The 21,843-nt window shown below is 49.3% G+C and overlaps 1 protein-coding gene and 1 long non-coding RNA gene across 3 annotated transcripts in view; one reads left to right on the forward strand and one right to left on the reverse strand.

Annotated features, from left to right (window-relative positions):
- Positions 1–21,843, reverse strand: part of LOC112870147 (transmembrane protein 132B) — a 369,365-nt gene that overhangs the window by 63,285 nt on the left and 284,237 nt on the right. The window lies entirely within an intron of this gene.
- Positions 14,090–14,818, forward strand: LOC147575247 (uncharacterized). Its single transcript, XR_015242172.1, has 2 exons — positions 14,090–14,558; positions 14,724–14,818. It is a non-coding gene; the product is annotated as an uncharacterized LOC147575247 (long non-coding RNA).

The following is a 21,843-nucleotide window of genomic DNA, read 5'->3' on the forward strand; positions in this document are numbered from 1 at the left end:
TCTGTCTCCGTCTCTCTCTGCCCCTCCCTCACTTGCGGTCTGTCTCCCTCTCTCTCTCTCTCCCTCTCTCTCTCTCTCTCTCTCTCTCAAAAATAAACGTTAAAAAAATAAATAAGGATTCAATGTACTTTGTTTTCAGACACTATACCTTCAGTGTAGTACGGAGAACACTTTGGAGTCATTCTTGACCCAGAATCCTGGATCTCCCACTCACTGAGTGGACTTGAGTAAATGACTTATTTTGTCAAAGATCCAACTTACCAAATTTCTGCTGACTTGTTCTATCAGTTACTGAGGGAGAAGAGTTTAAACATCCAACTACAATTGTCAATTTATTTCTTTCAGTGATGTAAATTTTTGCTTCTTGTATTTTGAAGCTTTGTTATTGAGTGCTTACAGATTTAAGACTGTTCTGTTTTCTTGATGAACTGACTCCTTTGTCATGATAAATTGTACTTCATAATCGCTGGTAATATCCTTTGACCCGTTATTAACATGTCATTCTGATGTTAATACAGCCATTCTGTGTTTTTTAATATCTTTCTTTTTTCAGCACTGTGCAGATTTTTTTTTAAATTTTTTTTATGTTTATTTATTTTTGAGACAGAGAGAGACAGAGCATGAACGGGGGAGGGGCAGAGAGAGAGGGAGACACAGAATCGGAAGCAGGCTCCAGGCTCTGAGCCATCAGCCCAGAGCCCGACGCGGGGCTTGAACTCATGGACCGTGAGATCATGACCTGAGCTGAAGTCGGATGCTCAACCAACTGAGCCACCCAGGCGCCCCAGCACTGTGCAGATTTAATTGAAAAAAACTGTAAGGCATTTAAAGTGTAAAAAGTGATGATTTGATATGCATATACATTGTGGTAGGTTTCACCCCAACAAGTTAATTACATATTCAGGGTTTGGGGGGCTTTTTTGTTGGAAACATTTGAATTCTAATCTCTTAGCAAATTTCAATTACACAGTACAGTTTTATCAACTGTACGAACCAATCTCTATAAAGTTTATTCATTGCCTTACTTTTTGTAGTACAAAAATGAAAGGAAGAGAGAAAGAAACAAAAAAGGGAAACAAATTGTCTATATGTCAAAAGAGGGTTGATTACTACGATATATCATACGGCTATTAAGAAGGAAAAATGCTTTAAGTCTACGTATATACTGACTTAGACATATGTCGTGATATTACAAAGAAATATACATAGAATACTCCCACATGTCTCCATGTAGCTCTGTTCTGAGTTGATGCAACTTGGAGGAAGGGATACTGGGAACCAGTACTAGACGTGAGCAGGACAGCCCTGCACTGATACTTTGGGGAGAACGTAGAGAAAGCCATCTGTCGTTCACAAGCAGATATGACCTTCGGGAACACAACCCCTCCTGTGGTCAGCAGCTGGTGCCCAAGCAACATTTCCCCACCCTGGTCTTTCATGCATAGTTCTCCCCAAATTGTGGCCATCATGGATACTTCTTTGAATCAATCCACATTTTGTAGGATTTGACTTTAACTAAATACATATTTTTAAAAAAGCAGCTTTCCGTAACATAAATGGAAAGGGTCTGTGTCACTGGCCACAAATAGAAAGAACCTTAAAACTAAATATACAGGCAGTCCTCTCTTAGCAAGGCCCCACTATGCACAGATTTCGGTCACCACTGTTTAAAAAATACCAATCTCCCTACAACAGGTTACAACAACCAAGGTATACCGTGTTATCTGCAAGTGCGTCACGTACGGACTTCCGGCTGGCTCTTCAGCCCACAAGTTAGTGCGCAAATAAACAGATGTATCTCATGCTGAGGGACCAGTCACATCAATTACTTCCCAGTCTGTTGGTGGCGGATAACGGTGCCTCTGTTATTCAGTTCATAGTCAGCAAAGCGTGTCATCATGTCTCCCTTTGTCTCCCAGGGACAAAACCACCTGGCAAAAACAGATCATCCACAGAGGGAACTGGCCAACAGAGCTGAAAATGCCGCAAAGAAATGAAAGGTGACGATGCTAGAAGCAAAGTGAGCATTAAGTGTAGATGGAGCTATGGCGGAACCAGCCGACGGGGGACACTACCTGCCGTGGGTCAGGAGAGCCTTGAGGTGCAGCCGCGGGGGCGTCATCGGGGAAGCTGGTCGCCATACGGGGGGGGGGGGGGGGGGGGGGGGCGTGGTCATGACAGGGAGGGCAGAGGTGTCCCAGAGGAACTGACCCAGCCAAACAACTTCATGGGGAAAGGAATTCTTGGAGAAACCGCCCCGCGCTGAAGGAACAGAAAATGAAACGTTGGGAACGGCCTCCCCGCGTACAGAGTATGGCGGTCTGGAAAGTTACACAACAAGAAAGTAAATACTGTTCACACGATTGCTGGTAAGTTTCCCCGGGAAGAAATAAAACAATAAAACGCTTCGGCTCTCAATGTTGCTCATGCTCAAGTTACAATGTACTAAATATTGATTTTACAAGGCTTTTTTTATTTCCCTCTACATTTATGACCAATAGTAACCCACAAAACTTTATTTAAAAGTTCACAAAAGGAGTTTATTTATTTATTTATTTATTTTAATGTTTATCTTTTATTTTTTTGAGACACAAAAGGACAGAGCATGAGCGGGGAAGGGGCAGAGAGAGAGGGAGACACAGAATCCGAAGGAGGCTCCAGGCTCTGAGCTGTCAGCACAGAGCCCGACGCGGGGCTCGAACTCGTCAACTGCGAGATCGTGACCTGAGCCGAAGTCGGACCCTCAACCGACGGAGCCACCCAGGTGACCCCAAAAGGAGTTTATTTAAAGTCTACAATTTTCCCCATCGATTATTTAGATTTTCAATCTGTGTTCTGCCTCGTTTCAGCACACAGTCGTGGCTGTGGCCCCACGCTGTTGGGCAAAGCCAAGGCTGCTTGTAATTGAAACAAAGCAGGATTATTAAATTCCATTTGCAGACCGCCGCCTGTCCGAGGCTTTGGCAAAAGGCCCACTATTTCTCTATTAAAAATGGAAATTAGCAAATATTGGAGAATTGTTTAAAAAGACCGTAGAATCCAAATGAGACTCTGTTGTTGACCTAATCAAAAAGGTTGAAAGAGAACTAAAAGGAAGTAATTTCCTATGTAAATCAATTTTACTTAACACAGTTTTGTGCCCTGTGTAAACTCATCACACACAAGGGGAGATATCTGTGTGTTGCACCCTGGGAAGCCCTCGGCCTTCACGGCTCTCTCTCCTCCTACAGACCCCGACTTCCCCGCCACCACGGCCCTCGTCGAGCGTCAGAGCCTCCGGGAGCCCGCAGCAGACCAGCTCACGCCTGCGCTGTAGGTTTTCATGACTCCTCTGCTTGCCCGTCAGAGCGCTTGCCACAGCAGCGACCGCACAACCACGTGTGCCCTTGGCCGTCTCACGCTGGTCTTCCCTGTATGGACGTAGCTCCTTATTCCCCTTGCTGTCCCCCAGGCCTAGCTGTGGGTCCGGCATCCAGTCAGTGCTCATTAAGTACTCGTGGAATATCGTTGGATGAAGTACTGCTTCGGAATACTGCAGAAAATGACACGTTCCCTGAAAATGTTCACGCAGCAAAGCTATCATTAGTCCACAGTGAGCCCTGTGCAAATTGGAAAACAGTGCCTCTTGGGACGCCTGGGTGGCTCAGGTCATGATCTCACTGTTCGTGAGTTTGAGCCCCGCGTCGGGCTCTGTGCTGACAGCTCAGAGCCTGGAGCCTGCTTCACATTCTGTGTCTCCCTCTCTCTCTGCCTCTTCCCCACTCATGCTCTGTCTCTCTCTCTTTCTCTCTCTCTCTCAAAAATGAATAAACGTTACAAAAAAAAAAAAGAAAGAGAAAAGAAAACAGTGCCTCCTTCTTCCCCCAGAAAGTTATCATAATGTACCCATACATCATAATGGGTTAGAATAAGGCACTTCATTGCCATCTGCTATATGACTGTCCTACTAAGTCCCTGAACCTACATGTCTAAGGTGTGAATGATACTGCCTTGGGCATGCCCTTGTGCAGTGCACAACCTGTACAGCCTTACGCAGTAGTCTTGAGTGTGGTCAGGCACGTTTGAGTTGGGTGGCTACTTGGTAGGAGCCGAGCCTGGATCTTCCCCTGCAGCTGGCCTAGAATATCATGTGCCCGTCATCCCCCATACAGTAACCAGAGTGGCTTCATCAACAAATACATTTCAGAATCTAAAACTAAAGAAAAGGATTTCAAATTTTATTTTTTTTATTAAAAGAAATTTTTTTTTAATGTTGATTTTTGAGAGAGTGAGGACAGAGTGCAAGCAGGGGTGGGGCAGAGAGAGACAGAAGAGACACAGACTCAGAAGCAGGCTCCAGGCTCTGAGCCATCAGCACAGAGCCCGACGCGGGGCTCGAACCCACAGACCGCGAGATGGTGACCTGAGCCGAAGTCGGACGCCCAACTGACTGAGCCACCTAGGCACCCCTCAAATAAAACTCTAAAATTAAATTAAGAAAATAATACAACGAAAACAATGAAACTAGTGATCTAGAGGTTTACGCACATTGTGAAGTTAAGCCATGGTCCAAAAACCAGACACAAGGAATCTTACAGAGAAAGGAAACAGTGGCATTTTAAGAAAAGGGAGGCGGCTCCGTGTGGGAGAGTGAGGAGGGGGCCGGGGGGTGTGTGAGTTTTGATCCTCCTTCAACGTGACTGATTACCTCACACGAGAATGTCTAGAATTGTCTAGAATATGGCTCTCAAACATGGTGTAAGACAAGCAGTTAACGGCACAACAAAGCACCGTGTGGCCTCCTCTGTCCTCCCCAAACCTCAGCGCAGAGGCCCGCCCTCTCTGGCTCCGCCGAGAAGAAATCCAGCCACCACCCAGGGGAGAGCAGGGACCTCCAGGCCGCCCCCCCCCCCCCCCACCATCGCCTGCGTGAACCCGGGGAAAGAACACAAGCCGTGTCCTTCTCCCTTCATGTGGGAAGCTGAAACTCTCCCACATTTTCATCGGGAGCTGGCGCAAGGCATCGAATACAATCACATGACCTAATAATGTAATCATGATTTTCTCCTCGTCTTCATCTGCGAAGGAAATTACCCAGATTGTGTTATCGGAGTGTCTTAAACGGGCTGGAGTGTTCCCATATAATGCACAGTGATGGGAGCTATTACAGAGAGGAGTTCAAGAGAAATTGGGAGATGATTTCTTCTTTGCACGTAGGAGGCTGGGGCAAGAGACAAAAAAAGAAAGCCTTTGTCCTCTTGGGGCAATTCCTGCTGTCAGCCCAGGCCGTAAGGCATGGCACGCATTTCTGCTTGCCCTTTTGTGATCCCGCCACGGCTGTGAAAAGGACATGCCAGGATGCCCTCTGGCCCCGAGCACCCCAGCCGCCCGCCCGCCCGCCCGGGATGAAGGCCCCTGGCCCAGCCACCCTAGCTGCCCGGCCACTGCATGAGTGGTCCCAAATGACAGTCGTTTCGAGCCACTGAATTCTAGGATGCTTTTATTATGCACCAGGAGCAAACCAATCCAACGATAAAATGAAAAAAGCAAAAGTAAAAATATGATCATCATCTTGTTAAAATCAAGATAGATGCGGAGCAAGGAAACTGGAAATAGAAGTGTCAAAATGTGTCTCCAGGCAGTGGAAGGAAAGATTCGTTTTATTTTCTTCTTTATAAACGTCTGTGTTTAACAAATTTTCTACAATGGGAAAAAAAATATTTGAAAAATGGAATTGTTTGCCTGACTCAATTTCCTCATCACTTGTACGGGAGAAACAGAAGAGGTTTCATTTTATGCTAGAAAAGCAGATGAGTGAGAAGAAAATATCATCAGGGCTTGCTTTCTGCCCCCACCCGACCTCCAGTCTACCTGCCAGACCTTTCTCCGAGCCACAAAGCAATAAAATGAGGCCAAGGTACTTAAAAGCGTTGTTGTAAGAATTGTGCATTACAAATGTGTACCAAAAGGCCATTTAATGCTAAGTTAAATCAGAGCAGCTCAGCATCACGGTGTGAGGCCTAAGAATCCACATTAAAAACAAAGGGTGGGGGGAAGCCTGGGTGGCTCAGTCGGTTGAGCATCTGACTTCAGCTCAGGTCATGATCTCACTTCAGCTCAGGTCATGATCTCACAGTTCGTGGGTTCGGGCCCCGCGTCGGCCTCTGTGCTGACGGCTCAGAGCCTGAAGCCTGCTTCGGAGTCTGTGTCTCCCTCTCTCTCTGCCCATCCCCCGCTTGTGCTCTGTCTCTGTCTCTCAAAAATAAACAAATAAATGTAAAAAAAAAAAAAAAAGAATCCGCATTTTAAACCAGACCCCTCAAGATACTAAGGCTAGAGTCAGAACCTCCAGTCAATCTAAATTCTCAAGAGTTCCAAAGCGATGGTGTCATTACTTTTAGGTACGTGTTGCTTTCTAACAAGCAGATAGAAAATTATTATTCTTTCATTCACTGAGAAGAGGAGTGCCCTGCCCTGTCCCTCCGGCGGACCCCACTGGGAAACCCCCACATCACGGCAGCTGACAAAGGACAGGTGTTTGCAGGGTCCAACTCCAAGATGACGAAGCAGGGAGAGAAGGGCGGAGGTGCGATCAACTGACAACGGGCACGGGGCTTGTGAAAAGCTCTTGAAGGCTGGAGAGCATCTGTACCTAGAATTTCCCTTCAGACCCCACAACACTATTTATGGTGTTCTTTTGCTCTCCCTGTTCTGGGCGTTCTCCATCCGGGCTCAATGATCCAGCAACCCGTCTGAGAAGGCTTGCTAAGTGGTTGCAACAGTTGATTTTCAGAGTCTGAATGTTCGGGGTGGGGGAGGAGATGAAAACAGAGGAGCCCAGTAACGTGTTTCACATCACACAGCAAAACAGGAATGAACTAGAAAATAAAATTTGTCTCCCAGGCCGGTGCTGAAGCCTTTCCATCATATCTGTTTCCTCTGCGCATGAGAGACTCTAAAAAGTGTTGTGCTGTGTCCCCATGGAGCAGAGAACGTTGAAATTCGTTGTCAAGGAAGGGACTGCCAGCTGGTTCCCGCCTTCACACCTCCATCCAGCAGAAGGAAGACAGTGTGCCCTGCCTCCACTGTGCAGAAATCAACCTCCCCCTGGTTCCACAGCAGCGTCTGAAAGGGAGATGCTTCCTGAGCCCTCAGAGGGTGGGTGGGTCCCCGAGAGAGCCGGGAGGCAGACTCACCCAGGAATCTCAGCCTTCTAGAATCCGGGAGATCGACCTGATAAACGCCTGGTAGCTGTTCCAGCTCCCTGCTTGTCATCCCCACAAGCATAATTTCGCCCCAGGATGATCAACAATGCTCACAAGTGCTGATAGTGACATCTGCAAAGGAGCCAATCATTTATTCTTAGAAACTTCCTCAGGGCTAACCATTTCCTGTAGCCTGTAGGCAACTGTAAAGAGGGTGTCTGATGGCAATAACAGTTGTAGCTGATCGTCAATACTTTCTTCCAAATTCGTAGTGAAGGTGATTGGGGGGAGTGGGGGGCGCCTGGGTGGCTCAGTCGGTTAAGCGTCCGACTTCGGCTCGGGTTATGATCTCACAGTTCGTGGGTTCGGGCCCCGCATCGGGCTCTGTGCTGACAGCTCGGAGCCTGGAGCCCGATTTGTATTCTGTGTCTCTCTCTCTCTCTCTGCCCCTCCCTTGCTTGCTCTCTCTTTCTCAAAAAATGAATAAACATTAAAAAAAAAACTGACTTGAAATCGATCAGAACCCCCAAACTATTTTCTCTCAGGGCAGCACAAGGAACCAGCTGGGGGCTCCCCATTGCCCACACAGCGGCCAGACTTCCGGGTTGTTTCTAAAACATGAATCAGATCAGATCCCCTGCTGAAGCTCTCCCGTGACTTCCTGCAGTTCACAGAAAATCCCAACGTGTCCTCTGACCTCGTCTTGTGCCACGCTCCACGTCACGCTTGGCGTGACCGACTGTTAGCGGGTCAGGAAATCAACTTAGTGGACCCCGACAGGCATTGTTTTATTGCAGCATAACTGACAAATACAAATGGTGTTATTTAAGGTGTACACGTGATGTGTTTAGATATGTTCACAGTGTGACACAATGAACACAATCGCACAGATTCACCATTGTGTGTGTGTGGGGGGGGAGGGGATAACACTTAAGATCTACCTTGTCAGCACACTTCAAGCGTACAATACAGTCAACTGTCATTGTTAACTACGGTCATCGTGCCATACGTTAGATCTCCAGAACTAAATCTCACATTACAGTAGTGAAGATACGGAAACAACCTGAATATCCATCTCTGGATGGATGGATAATGAAATGTGATATATATGTATATATAATCACATATATGTGTGATATTATATATGTATATATCACACATACGTAAACATTTATAAATTATACATATTATACACACACACACACACATATATATATATACCCACAAACACAAAGGGATATTCAGCCTTCAAAAAGAAGGAAGTTCTGCCATTTGCAACCACACAGGAGAACCTTGCGGGCATGATGCTAAATGAAATAAGCCAGACACAGAACAACGGATACTGTGTGATCTCACTTCTGTGTGGAAACTAAAATACTGGAACTCACAGAGTCACAGAACAGAGTGGTGGTCTACAAGTGTTTTTGAAATTAACAAAATGGCAAGTGGTCATCCCCTCATAGCCACTAGGAGGAATCGTCAACAGCCAAATATTTCCAGACGGGTGCCCTTATCTGACACCTAACAAGATGGCATTTCCTGGAGCCCCAGGGGTTGGACAGAGCCCTGTCACTGTCACGAGGATAGGGTTGTGACAGCAACTGGCATGTGACACCGTTGAACCAGAGCAATTAATTGCCAGGACAAGAGTCTCCAATTATTTCTCTTGCTGCTACAGTAACTGGCCGGGGCCAAGAGACTGGCCAAGTCCCCAAAATGAGTTCCCAGAATAAGGATCATGCCAAGCCACTAGACCAGAGGTCAGGAAGCTTTTTCTGGAAAGGCTTTGCAGGATGCATATGTTTTCTGTCACATACGCTTCTTCATTTTTCTTTCACTCTTAGAACATAACACATTCTTGGCTTCTGCGCTCTGCAGAAACAAGCCACCGGCTAGGTCTGATCTGTGTGCTACAGTTTGCCAAACCCTGGCCCAAACAATCTATGAGCTGCCTGGCACAAGCAAAAAATAAATCTGTGTTATTTTAAGCCCCTGAGAGATGAGACATGATTTTTTTTAACATTTATTTATTTTTGAAAGGCAGAGAGAGACAGGGCATGAACGGGGGGGAGGGGGGCAGAGAGAGAGGGAGACACAGAAACAGAAGCAGGCTCCAGGCTCCGAGCTATCAGCACAGAGCCCGACGCGGGGCTCGAACTCACTGACCGCGAGATCATGACGTGAAAGGAAGTCGGCCGCTTAACCGACTGAGCCACCCAGGTGCCCCGAGACATGATTTCTAAAGCAGCATAACCCCACCTATCCTAACACGATAAAATAAAATAGAACAGAAGAGACAAACGTCACAGCACATCACACATAGTAAGGGTAAATATCATTTTTATTAAACTTTCAGTTTTATATATAGATGTGCATGATGCCTGGGTTTTGATGTAAAATGGTCCCAATGTTTATGGAATGGGTCGTAAATCCCCTCCCTGAGGGCCATGGCTGAACAGTTCCTGTAAGCCAGTCCTCCCTTGCTCTCAACCACAGCACCTCATCATGTTGTTCACAGCACTCAACGTGAGTTTTGCTTACCTCTTTGTTTCTTTGCACTTGCTTGGTCTGTTCCCCGCCTCCCCCCCCCCCACAAGACTGTCTGTTCCTGAGGCCAGAAGCCGTGTCCACGACTTGCATCACTGAAAACCCTGCACCTGCCTGGGGTGTAACAGACTTTCCATTAATATCTGAATGCATAAATGAACAGGTACTTCCTTCACACACACATAGGGTCTCTGGGTAGGGAAGGGATACAGAGATCCAAGGAGGGCACACTTCCAAATGGAAAGTTCCTTTCTAAGAAGCCCTGACATGCGCAGCAAGCCCAGGGAGACAGAGAGAGAGGGGGCTGGATGGCTGTTAGAGAGGCGGCTGGGGGACAGTGGTCACACAGCCTCCCCCCAAATCCAGACATCCGCGGTGTGTAAGGGGATGATGTCTGTCAACTCCCCAGGATTGCACGCGGCCGTCCACGTTTGTCTCCAAGAGGCTGAAAAGCACAAAATGCTAAGAGCACAGGGGCACCGTTTTATTTATGCCCAGATGCTGATTCCACACAATACCTACATTTCTAGAGCACCCTGTTAAAATTCCAAAGCATTTGCTTACGTTTTAAAATCTCTTTGTGTAATCTTAGAAGACCTGTAAAACCAGTATCCTTGTCTCTTTTTTGCAGGGAAGAACACTGAAACCAGGTTCCCTGGTTTGCGCAGTGTCCCGCAGCTGTGGGGTCACCTAGCTGAGCAAGGAGCCCACGTTTCTGACCCCACCGCAGGGCTTTTCACCAGCTGTGGCGAAAAGTCTCTAATTCCCCCTTGGCTCATGGCTTCTGGGTTGAGCTTCCCTCCCACCTTCTCCTGATTTCTCAATTCCCTACCTGGTTAATGGGCCTATGTGATCATTTCATTCATTTGGAAAGGTGGGTTTATCAATGAGGCGTTCTATTGGTTCTAGGTGGGGTTTTTTTGTGTGTGTTTTCTTTTGTGTTTTTAAAACAGCTTTATTTAACTATAACTGATATACAAAAAACCCGTCCCTATTTAATGTATACAAGTTGGTGGGTCTGAACATACACAGGCACCCATAAAACCATCATGACAACCAAGGTAATGAACATATCCTTCATCTCGAGAAGTTTCCTCCCACAGTTTCTCCGTGTTTGGTCATAAGATCTCTTAATTTGAGATCTCCCCTCTTAACAAGTTCTTCCGTGTACGATACCATGATGTTAACTGCGGGCACGATGTTGTGCGGCACATCTCTAGAGCTATCTCCACTTGTGCAACTGAAACTTTATGTCTGCGGAACAGCACCTCGCCACTCTCCCCTCCGCCACCCTGGCAACCACCACCCTCCTCTCTGCCTCGATGAGGGTGACCCTGCCGGGCTCCACGTACACACGGAATCACGCGGTATTTGGCCTTTCATATCTGGCTTATTTCACAGAGCATCATGCCCTCCAGGTTCACCCACAGTGGTGCCCACGGCAGGGTTTTCTTTCTTTCTCAAGGTGGGAGACTATTCCACTGTATAGACACGCGCATTTTCGACGCCCATTCACCCATGGGGCGACGTTGAGGTTGTTTCCAACCTTGACTCCCGTGAACAATGCTAAGCTGAACAGGGAGTGCCGATATCTCTTCGAGATTCTGTTTGATGTTTTTGTTATTTGGACTTCTCCTCTCTGGGTTCCGTCACTAACGCCCTATCCCCTGATGCCAGGGTCTTCCTTTCAGATAAAAAGATGATTATTTAACAGGCTGAAACCCAACCACGTGGCCAAGGCATCACTCACTACTGCAGCTATCTCTACAGGGAAGGCCAGTAGGGAAAGGGGGGAAGGGGGAGAGGTGGCACACCTGCCCCCGAGGCCACAGCACCCCTTCCCTGGGGCTGCTCCAAAGGCCCGGCTTCTGGTCTCAGAAGAGAACCAGCAGCTTCTCCAGCTGGGTCTCAATAAATAAATGAAGGTAAGGGTAGCTCCACCCAAGGGTGTCAGTGGTTTCGCTTGGTCTTTGACTGTGGGATGGAATACTTCCTCCTCCATGAAAGAACCTTCCCCCCAAAACAGGAGAATTCTCCCCCTTGGACGGAAGGTCCCTGCTGCCTTCACCGATGCCAAGAACTGAGTCTCCCTCACCCGTCCTGGCTCCCACCGTGGAGTCCAGCACACGGGCCCTCCATCGGGTGTGTGGAAGGAAGGACTGGCCACCTGTCCCCCAAATCTGAACGGCACTCCCCAGTTCACCAAGCATTTCAAGACTTCTGGTCCAACACAGCGGCTGACCACTTGGTTTATCTCATTTCTCCCCCCGGGACCTCATTAAACTGAGACTAAAGGAATAAAAAGTGGAAAGCTCTCAACAAAAAGGGGCCTTCGGTGATCAAAGATCAGACCCATCTTTTCTGGAACCGTGGTGACTGGTGAAGTTAGGGGGGTGCTTAATGGAGGATGTGAAGAATGGACTAGCATTGGAGTGAGGCATCAGCTTCTGCAAATGTGACAAATTTAAGCACAAATATATATGTAAAACTAATAAATATCTAAGCAGAGGAAAGTGGGAAGGAGTCCAAGGGCACCGTTCACGCATCTGTCAAAGAAGGGAGTCAGTTAATACCAGCACTGTCTTCAGTGACAGAAAATTCTTTATCTGTGCTAATAAGGTCACCACCAGCTACACGTGGCTTTCTGGCACTTGAAATGCGGCTAGTGCAACTGAGGAACTGAATCTTAATGGTATTTAATGTCAGTTAATTTTACTTTAAATAATCACATGTGACCAATGGCGGCCATATTGGACAGCTCAGACGTTGTCCTGTGTCAGAGAGGTATGTGCGGACCCACGTTCACAGCAGCGTTATTCCCAACCGCTAAGGTAAGGAAACAACCTAAACAGTCAATGGATGAGCCGACAAATAAAATGTGATATATAGGAATAGATATACGAACACTAGTCATCTTTTAAAAAGAAGGAAACCCGGCCATTCGGAACAACATGGATGAATCTGGAGGACATTATGCGACGTGAAATAAGCCAGACCCAGAAAGACAAACACTGATCTCAGTTTTGCGTAGAATCTACAAGAGCTGAATGCATAGAAACACACAGTGATGTTTGCCAGAGGGTGGGGGCTGCAGGAAACGGGGAGATGTTGGTCAAGGGCACAAAGTCTCAGTTATGAATAAGATGGGTGAATGCTGGGGATCTAGTGGACAGCACGCACTTCAGTTAGCGATACTGTGTTGTATACTTGAAAGTTGCTAAGAGGGTAGATCCTCAGTGGTCTCGCCACACGCACGCACACGTACACAGAAAATGGTGACTACGTGAGGTCACTGGTACGAACTAGCTTGATTGTGGTAATCGTTCCACGATGTATGTGTACATCAGAACATCACCCTGTATACCATCAATGCACACAATTTTTATTTGTCCCTTATGCCCCAATAATCTGAAAACATAAATAAACAAAATAAGTAAATAAATACAAACATATAAATAAATGAAACAGTATAATAATAGACATAAGGTGGAGCTCCAGTCATTGACTCGTTTCGCCTGGAACTTTCCGCCGGACCACAGCGAGGTGTTTCAACGATCAGCGTATCTTGTAGTGATTGGTTTTTGAAGCTCAGACATTTCACATTGGTTCACTGCCTTCTGTTAAATCTAAGCAAAACGGGAAACTTAGCACTTGAGAAAGTAGCGGCGCACAGAGGATGACGTCATTGTTAGAAAGCACGAGGTCGTCTGCCGTCCACTCGTCCGGCCATCTCTGTGCAGGGTCGTGGACTTAGATGTGGAGTGACGCGTCTAGAGTATCAGCGAAGGCCCTGCCGGGGCTGCCGGGATTCTGAGGTTTCCTGGAGCCCTTTGGAATGTTTACAGCGAGCATGCGTCCTTTTCCGTGACAACCATGGAGCAGGGCCTCCACCCAGCGGCAGGGCGGGGGGTGGGGCTGGCGGAGGGAGGCCACACCTTTCCGGGCTGACAGGTGCCCGAGGCAGGTACCCCAGGGCAGGTGCCGCGCTGAGGGCGGGGTGGGGCTAAGGGGGGGGGGGGGGCGCCTTCCTGGCTCACACTTGGCCCCCGGGGGGCGGGGGAGGGGCAAGGGCTTGAGGAGGCAGGTAGGTAGGTAGGTGGGAAGAAGACTGCGCAGGGGCAGGTGTGCAGGGACCTTCCAGGGGGAGGGGAGCGCGGGGCAGGTGTGGCCACAAGCTAGTCTGCGCGCGCCATCTAGTGGGCGCCCCGGGGACGGTCCGTTTGGGCAGGAGCCGCAGGAGCCAATCAGAATCGCCGTCTTGCCGGTTGTGAAATTAAGGCCCTTTGGGGAGAGGTGTGCAGGGCGCCGCGCTAAGCTATGCAAAAAAAAAAAAAAAAAAAAAAAAAAAAGGAGGGGGGAGTGCATTGCAACGTTTCCTGCGCGTTTCCCTCTGGGGTGCGCGGGGAGGGCAGGGGCCTAAGGATTCTTTACAGCCGCATCTAATCCAACCGGTCAGTGACCCTGGCCCCCTGGTTACAGAGTACTCTCAAAGTCACCACTACTCTTAAGGGTCCCCCCTTTAATCACACTGGTATGCTGAAGAGAAGCGGCGGTTAACGTTCACTGGGCCCATGTCATGGGACAAACCCCGGGCATATATTATTGCCGCCCACAGCCTGGATGAGGCTATCCTAGGGGGAATTATATTGTCCTTTTGCAGATGGGATGACGGAGGTTCACGAAGGCGGTTTGCGTTGAAGATCACAAAGCTTAAGGAAGGGGTGAGGCAGGTCTGAACTGAGACGGCCTGACTTTCCGTAGGTGCACACGTCTCCCCGTCTCCCTGGCTGCGGACATGACACTGTCCCTTCGCTGACCAGCACACAGGTGGGCGGAGTCCTCGCGGGTGAGGCCTCTGGTGTGTCATTTCCAAGCAGGGAACCCCAGTCCTGGTGGAGGCACCTGCAAGGCCCGCGCTCCCAGGGACTTGCATATCCGTCACTCAAACAGCCCAGTTCACACGTGGACAGTAAAGGAGACTTTTCTTTCCAGAAAGAAAATTATGTTCTCTGAATACAGCCTCCTGATGACTTTACCACCTTTAAGGGGTGTGTGTAAAACAGAAGCAAATAAAACCCTTCACATAATTGCTCTCAATTTTGTCATTCGGGGCTCATCACCCAACAAAACAGAACAATTCCCGAGAAGTCGTTGATGGATGTTCCGCTCAGAGAAGAGGTTTTCGTGAGATAGGTTATAAATATTAATGGTACTGACAGAGTCTTAAAAACGTGTCCTGTGGCAACCAAAGAGCCCAGAACTCGTTATTCCTCTGACGGACAGTCACCATTTTTTTCCTGGACTTGCTTACTGGGTCTATCTTTCCTGTTCACCTTCAGAAATTATCCAGCAGCAAAGGTTTGCCAAAAAGACGTAGGTCAACCGAACTAAACATCTTAATGGGTTTTTTCCCTTCTCCTTTTCCACTTAGCTGACTCCGGTTCACTCTCCAAGAGCAATCCTTTTGATATTGTTATTATTTTTTTTATTTATCTATTTTGAGAGAGAGACAGCGTGAGTGGAGGAGGGACAGAGAGACACAGAATCCGAAGCAGGTTCCAGGCTCCGAGCAGTCAGCACAGAGCCCAACGCGGGGCGCGAACCCAACGCGGGGCTCACATGAACTGTGAGATCATGACCTCAGCCGGAGTCAGACGCTCAACCGACTGAGCCACCTGGGCGCCCCCTATATTGTTATTTGTTTTTAATGCAAGTTAGGAAATGACATAACATCTCAATCCAATGATGGGGCCACTGGGGTGACAGGCTTACTGAATGCGCTCCCTGGCATCACGCCCTGGAAACACGCGAACCGCGGACAGGTGACCTGTGTCTGGCACATTAGAAGTGTTCATACAGCGGCACTTACAAAGTGCGCGGCTTTAATCTCATCCGACAAAGATGGTTATTTCTGGTCATTTGGAAGTGTACCCACTGGACACACATTCTCCCTGACAATTTAAAATTGCTCCTTTCAGCGGTGACTGCGTCGGATCAATCAAGTGAAACCGTGTGTATATAACCAAGGTAACAGCTATTTGCAGAACATCTTGGTCTTTCTTGTACATACAAGAACCTAAAAGAACGGCAGTAGGTTTATTCCAGATAGCGACTGCCAAACGTACTGTCACCAACGGGTAAGGATGCTAACAAATTTGTTTTGGGGGAAGGAGAGACCCACGGGGCCTCCTGGATGGACTTGTGAGGTCCGGAGTCGACAGACAGGCTTTTCAGTCTCATCCTTGTCCTGGTAAAGGGAGTCCAGTCAACAGGACTCAATACACTGGGTCAATGACCGAAGATCTCCCAGCCCTGTGAGCCACCATCCGGACGTCCGCTCTGGCTAGAGGTGTAGACGGGGTGGGACTGGTCTGCACCCAACGGCATCCAGATACAGGTACGTTGGCAAATCCGGGGTATATATGTAGCTACTCAGTCTTCCTGCACCTGCGATGGGTTAGTGTCCCCGGGCGATTCACGCCCACTGGAATCTCAGAAGGTGACCTTGTTTGGAAGGAGGGTCTTTGCAGATGTAACGAGTTAACACGAAGTCGTACTGGATGAGGGTGGGCCCTGAATCCAGTGACTGGGGTCCTCATAAGGAGAGGACACAGAGAGGCACACACAGCCAGCCCTGCGGTGCAGAGGCAGGGAGTGGGAGTGATGTGGCCACAAGCTAAGGGATGCCTGGAGCCACCGAAAGCGGGAACAGGTAACGAAGGACCCAGAACCCTGGAGCCTTCAGAGGGAGCGTGGCCCTGCTGACATCTTACTTTTGGAAGTCCGGCCTCCAGAACTGAGAAAGTAGTTACCATCTGGTTGGCGGTGATTCGTTATGGCCCCAGGAAAAGAAGCACCCAAGACAGACTACTGACTGATCGCCGCCCTCACTCCTGCCTCAACACGGCAGTGTTCGGGCATGCGACCATTTGGCACACGATATAAACCCACTTCCCACCCCCAAACCAGATGGAGTTTTGTAGGATGCACCACAGTAACAAAAAGAAAAGGTGGGGGGGGGGGGAGAAATGGAAACCACGTAAGTATTCATCAGTAGGGAAATGAACTATGGAATAGCCCACCACAGAATACTACAGAGCAGTTTTTAAAAAATGGATGAGGCGACTCCATTCGCATGGGCATGCAAAAGCCTCCAAGACATATTGTTGGCTGTGAAGAATGTGATACGGAGCACAACACCCTTTGTTTTAAAACACAGCCACGCACGAAGCAACACCGCGTATTTCCTGCAGCCGCATACACGCGTCTGAACGCAGCCCCGGTTCCGGATGAGAAACAGACCATGATAAGCCTTAGTGAACTTGGGGGAGGGGGGTCGGGGTGGGGTGGTCACACTTACGCCTGACCTGGAATGTTTCGGGAGGATGCAGGCAAGCACTATTATATCTTATGTTTTAAGTTTGAAACCAAAGACAAAGGACAAGAAAAAGACTCACTCACAAGCCTTCACAACCTTCTGAACTGCCCTCCCACTTAAGACCTCCCAAAGCCATGACAGACCCCCAAGAGGCCACGGATGCCTGCTGGACCTTCCTGCGGGCCAACGCGACTGTGCTCAGAGCCGGCTCAGGGCTGGGGGCTCCGAGGACGCGGGTCGCCCCTCCGAAGCCCAGCCATCTACAGTGCAGATAGGCAAGGGACAGATATTGACAGCCAGGGAGGGAGAGAGATTCCTTCCTTCCACGACAGGACACAAGGGCTTCACGAGATTTAAGTCCCCCCACCCGTTGCTTCTGGGGTGCCATCAGACACGATCAGCCCAAGAAAATAAAGAGGCTTCAACATGGCAAGCGGAGTAAGCCACAGCCACTGGCCCACGCACGCTTACAGCGAGGGAGGGGCCCGGTAGCCCGAGCCAACAGATCAGACAAGAGCAGTCCCATGGCTTGGCCTGGGGAGGGAGGTGGCCTGTGCCCTCCCTCCCATGGGAGCAAGAGCCAGCGTCCCCGAGCATGAAGGAGGAGAAGGGCAAAGGAAAATGGGGTTCTCAGAAACGGAGTCCCCCGGCCCCCCAGCTCCAAGCTAGACTGGGAGCACGTCTGTGGTCCCTCTCTGCTCTGAAGGCCTCCACCGTGATGACGCCTCTCTAGACATCACACCTGTGCCTCGTCCCATCCAACGACGTCAAAACAGCCAGAAATCCCCCGTGTTCCCTACACCGTACACCACTGTTCTAAACTCCTGTTGTTGACGGGCGGTCTCATGCCAGGCTCTATCCCGGACAGTTGCCACACGTGACTTCACCACAGTTCTGGGCCGATTGCGCCCATGGGGGAACTGAGTCAGGGCAGGTGAGTCACTCGCCCAGCCTCATGTGGCTGCTAAGAGTCAGAGCCGGGATTTGAACACAGCCCTGAGTCTGCTTATCGTGCGTGTTCCTCGGGTATCTGAGTTTGCCATCCACTCAAATCGTTTCGAAACTGCTGCTGGTCTGGGTTACCGCTGAAAAAAAGAAGTGTCCCCAGCTCCACGTCTGTTGTGACTATCGCTGATACTCTCCTGGTCCAAATCCAAGCTAGGCACGGATCCTGGACAGAGGCAAAGGCTGGGACCTCTGTGCCCAGGGCCCCACCTTTCCAGGCTTCCTTGCGGCCCCAGAGGAACAGGCAGGGAGCAGACAGTGGGTGCTCCCTACTCTGGAGACCACAGATCCTCATTCCAGCCTGGGGAACCCCTCTCTCTCTGCCCCCCTCTTCCTACATTCAAAGGCATCCCACCCTCCCCCACTCTACTCCCAATGTTTGGAGGGACTGAAATGGGGGTCTATTTACAGAAGACAAAAAAAAACCCAAAAACAAAAAAAGCCACCATCATCTTCTCAGAGAGAATTTCCCTGCATCTGAGCCGACATCTGAATGAATGCGTGACAGGTCAAGGGCTGAAGAAAAAGGATTCCAGTTGGAGGAGGAGCCCAGGCAAAGGTCCTGGGGTAGAGAAGGCTTTGGAGTGAGCGAGATGAGGTCTGAGGGGGGGCTGCGCTTTGGATACCCCAGTGAGGAGGGAGAATCACACTGCACGAGTTCTGAGCAGCTGCCGGAGGGCTCTGGACAGGAGTTTGCAGGGTCTAAAGTGTGTAAGCAGAGAGCTCTGTGTGTACATAGACAGTAGGTTGCACGGTGTCGAGGGTGGAGGCAGAAGATGAGGCAGCCACCCAAGAGGGGGCTGGGGGGGGACCTGGGGTGGGGAGCAGGGGGGTGGGGCTGCAGCGCAGACGCTGAGTGGGGGCACATCCCTGCACTCAGCACACTGTACTGAGCCCGTCTGTGCGTACCCCCACCTCACCCCCCAGGTCTCCCGGAGGGCAGAGACCAGCACTTGAGTGTTCCTGGGTGTGTGTGTGCATACATGCATGTGTGTGCACATGTGTGTGTGCACACACGTGTCTACATGTATGGGTGCACGTGTATATGTGCGCACACGTGTCTACATCCGCGTGTGCATGTGCATATGTGCACATGTGTGCCTACATGCGTGTGTGCATGTGTATATGTGCACACGTCTACATGTATGTGTGTATGTGTATATGTGCACACACGTCTACATCTGTGTGTGCATGTGTGTATGTGTGCACACGTGTCTACAAGGGTTTGAGCGCATGTGTGCACGTGTCTACATATGCGCGCACACGTGTTTATATGCACACGTGTCTACATGCATGTACATGTGCATGTGTGTGCGCACGTGTGTACATGTGCATATGCATGTGCACAGACGTCTACATCTGTGTGTGCATGTGTGTATGTGTGCACACGTGTCTACAAGGGTTTGAGCACATGTGTGCACGTGTCTACATATGCGCGCACACGCGTTTATATGTACACGTGTCTACATGCATGTACATGTGCATGTGTGTGCACACGTGTGTACATGTGCATATGCATGTGCACAGACGTCTACATCTGTGTGTGTGCACACATGTGCCTACGTGTGTGTGTGAGCGTGTATATGGGCGCTCATTGCCTACATGTGTATGTGCACACTTGTCTACATGTATGTTTATGCACATGTGTGTGCACACGTGTCTACATCTGTGTGTGTGCGTGTGTGCGCACACATGTGCCTACGTGTGTGTGCGCACGTGTATGAATGTGTGTGTTTCTTTCCCCATCCAATGTCATGGACCCCTGAATCCTAACAACAGGCACCTGCTGCAGACCCCAGGTTACGAGCCCTGGATTCTCCTCTGTGTGCAATGGGACGTCACTGGATGCTTTTAAAAGTGGGATGAGTGAGAAAGGGCAACACGGTCTGGTTTGTGTTGCAAAAACCGGCAGTGAAATAACACCAAGTTAGACCGTGGAGTGCGCCCTCTGACCAAAGCTGACCAGGTGCCATCTGCCATCCGATGGTGGGCTGCGTGCTGGGCGACAGAGCTGACAAACAACCACGCTGGCCTCTGGGCTCCAGGACCTCACAGCCTCGCGGGGTGGGTGGAGATATGAATAGATAACCCCAAATGTGACCCTGCTCGGACCCCAGAACCTGGGAATATGGAGCATAAAGGGGTTTCAGACGTGATCCAGTGAAGGATCCTGAGATGGGGAGGTTGTCCTGGGTTACCCCGATGGCCCAGTGTCACCGCAGTGTCCCTGGAAGTGAAAGAGGGACGTGGGAGGGTCAGAGTCCAAGGAGATGTGGTGATAGAAACGGACCTCAGAGTGACGTGGGGCCCTAAGACAAGGAATGTGGTGGCCTCTAGAAACTGGAAACGGGCAAAGATTGGATCTTCCCCATGTGCCTCCAGAAGGAACACAGTCCTGCTGATGTTTTGATTTTTGTCCCGTAGACCCAGCACGGAATTTCCAACTTCGGGAATCGTAAGATGAATTTATGTTGTTTAAAGGCCCTACGTTTGTGGCAATTTGCCAGAGGAGCTACAGGAGAGGAGCACAGGTGCCAAGAACAGGGCCTGGGCGCCAGGAGGCCCGTGCAATGTTAGCTGTTCCAGAAAGGCCCGCAGGAGCGGCCCTGCCTTCCTCCCCAGCTCTTCCCCCACCCCCTTCTCCGAGGTCCTGAAACACGCCAAGCCTAATTCTGCTGCACGATGCCCACTGCTCCCTCTCGGGGCAAACACCAGGCCCTTGGAAAGATGTTTTCCTGATCTTCCTGATGCCTCTGACTCTGCCCGGCCTCTCTGTTCCGCTGCCATCAGAAGTTTCTCACCACCCGAAATGACAGAACGGACTCAGCACCCTACTGTCCCAGAAGGTGAGCACCACAAGAGCTGGGGCTCTGTTTGTCGCCACTGGCCGGAACACACAAGAAGGAAAGAAGTATTTGTGCCCCGGTCTTGTAAAGTCTCGGGCCAATACAGCTGAAAAGGAATCTGATGATCTGCTGCTTTTTTTTCCTATGCGGAATAATGTACCCAGTTGCCTAGAAACTCACCAATCGTGTTCACTGTTTTATGCCAACCTTGTTGAAAGATAATGTGTTTTTATCTGCCTGCGCAGAGCTCATTTTTTAGTTTTAAGAACTGTGGTTGAAGAGTGGACTCCAGCCCTGCACGCCAAGCTACCCCTGGAAATAAATCTCTAAGCTCAAAGCTCAGTAATTGGACGGAATGCCGGAGAGAAGTGAAGGGGAGGGAAGAAAAGACGGAGCGGAGGAAGACAGACAGAAAACTTGTGCTTTCATAAAGCAAAGAAACAGGCACTGAGTTAGCATTTCCCAGGCATGGAGGGGACAGCAAAAAGACTATTTTTAAGTTGTAGATTTTAAAGATGATGCAGAAAACATCATTATTACCCTGGGTTATGACACTCCTCTTTTTAGACTGCCCTTTTTAAGACGGGATTTTTGAAAGTTTTGACCATCTGTGCTGTTCTGCTAGAAATGGAAATATCAAGTCACAAATGGTTTCCAACTCCAAAATTTCCATCAATTCCATGCTCCCCCTTTCCGGGTACCAAAACATAATGAATACAGAACACAGTGTACCCTAAATAAATGTCTGTTGTATAGCGATTGACCAGATGGATGGATGGATGGAAGGAAGGACAGATGGACAGAAAGACGAATGGAGGGATGGATGGGCAGATGGACAAATAGATGGGCAAAAGGATGGATGGACAGATGGACAGATGGATGG

Source organism: Puma concolor, chromosome D3 (assembly GCF_028749965.1).
Source record: "Puma concolor isolate L17-30 chromosome D3, mPumCon1.1.hap2, whole genome shotgun sequence".
NCBI classification, from domain to species: domain Eukaryota; kingdom Metazoa; phylum Chordata; class Mammalia; order Carnivora; family Felidae; genus Puma; species Puma concolor.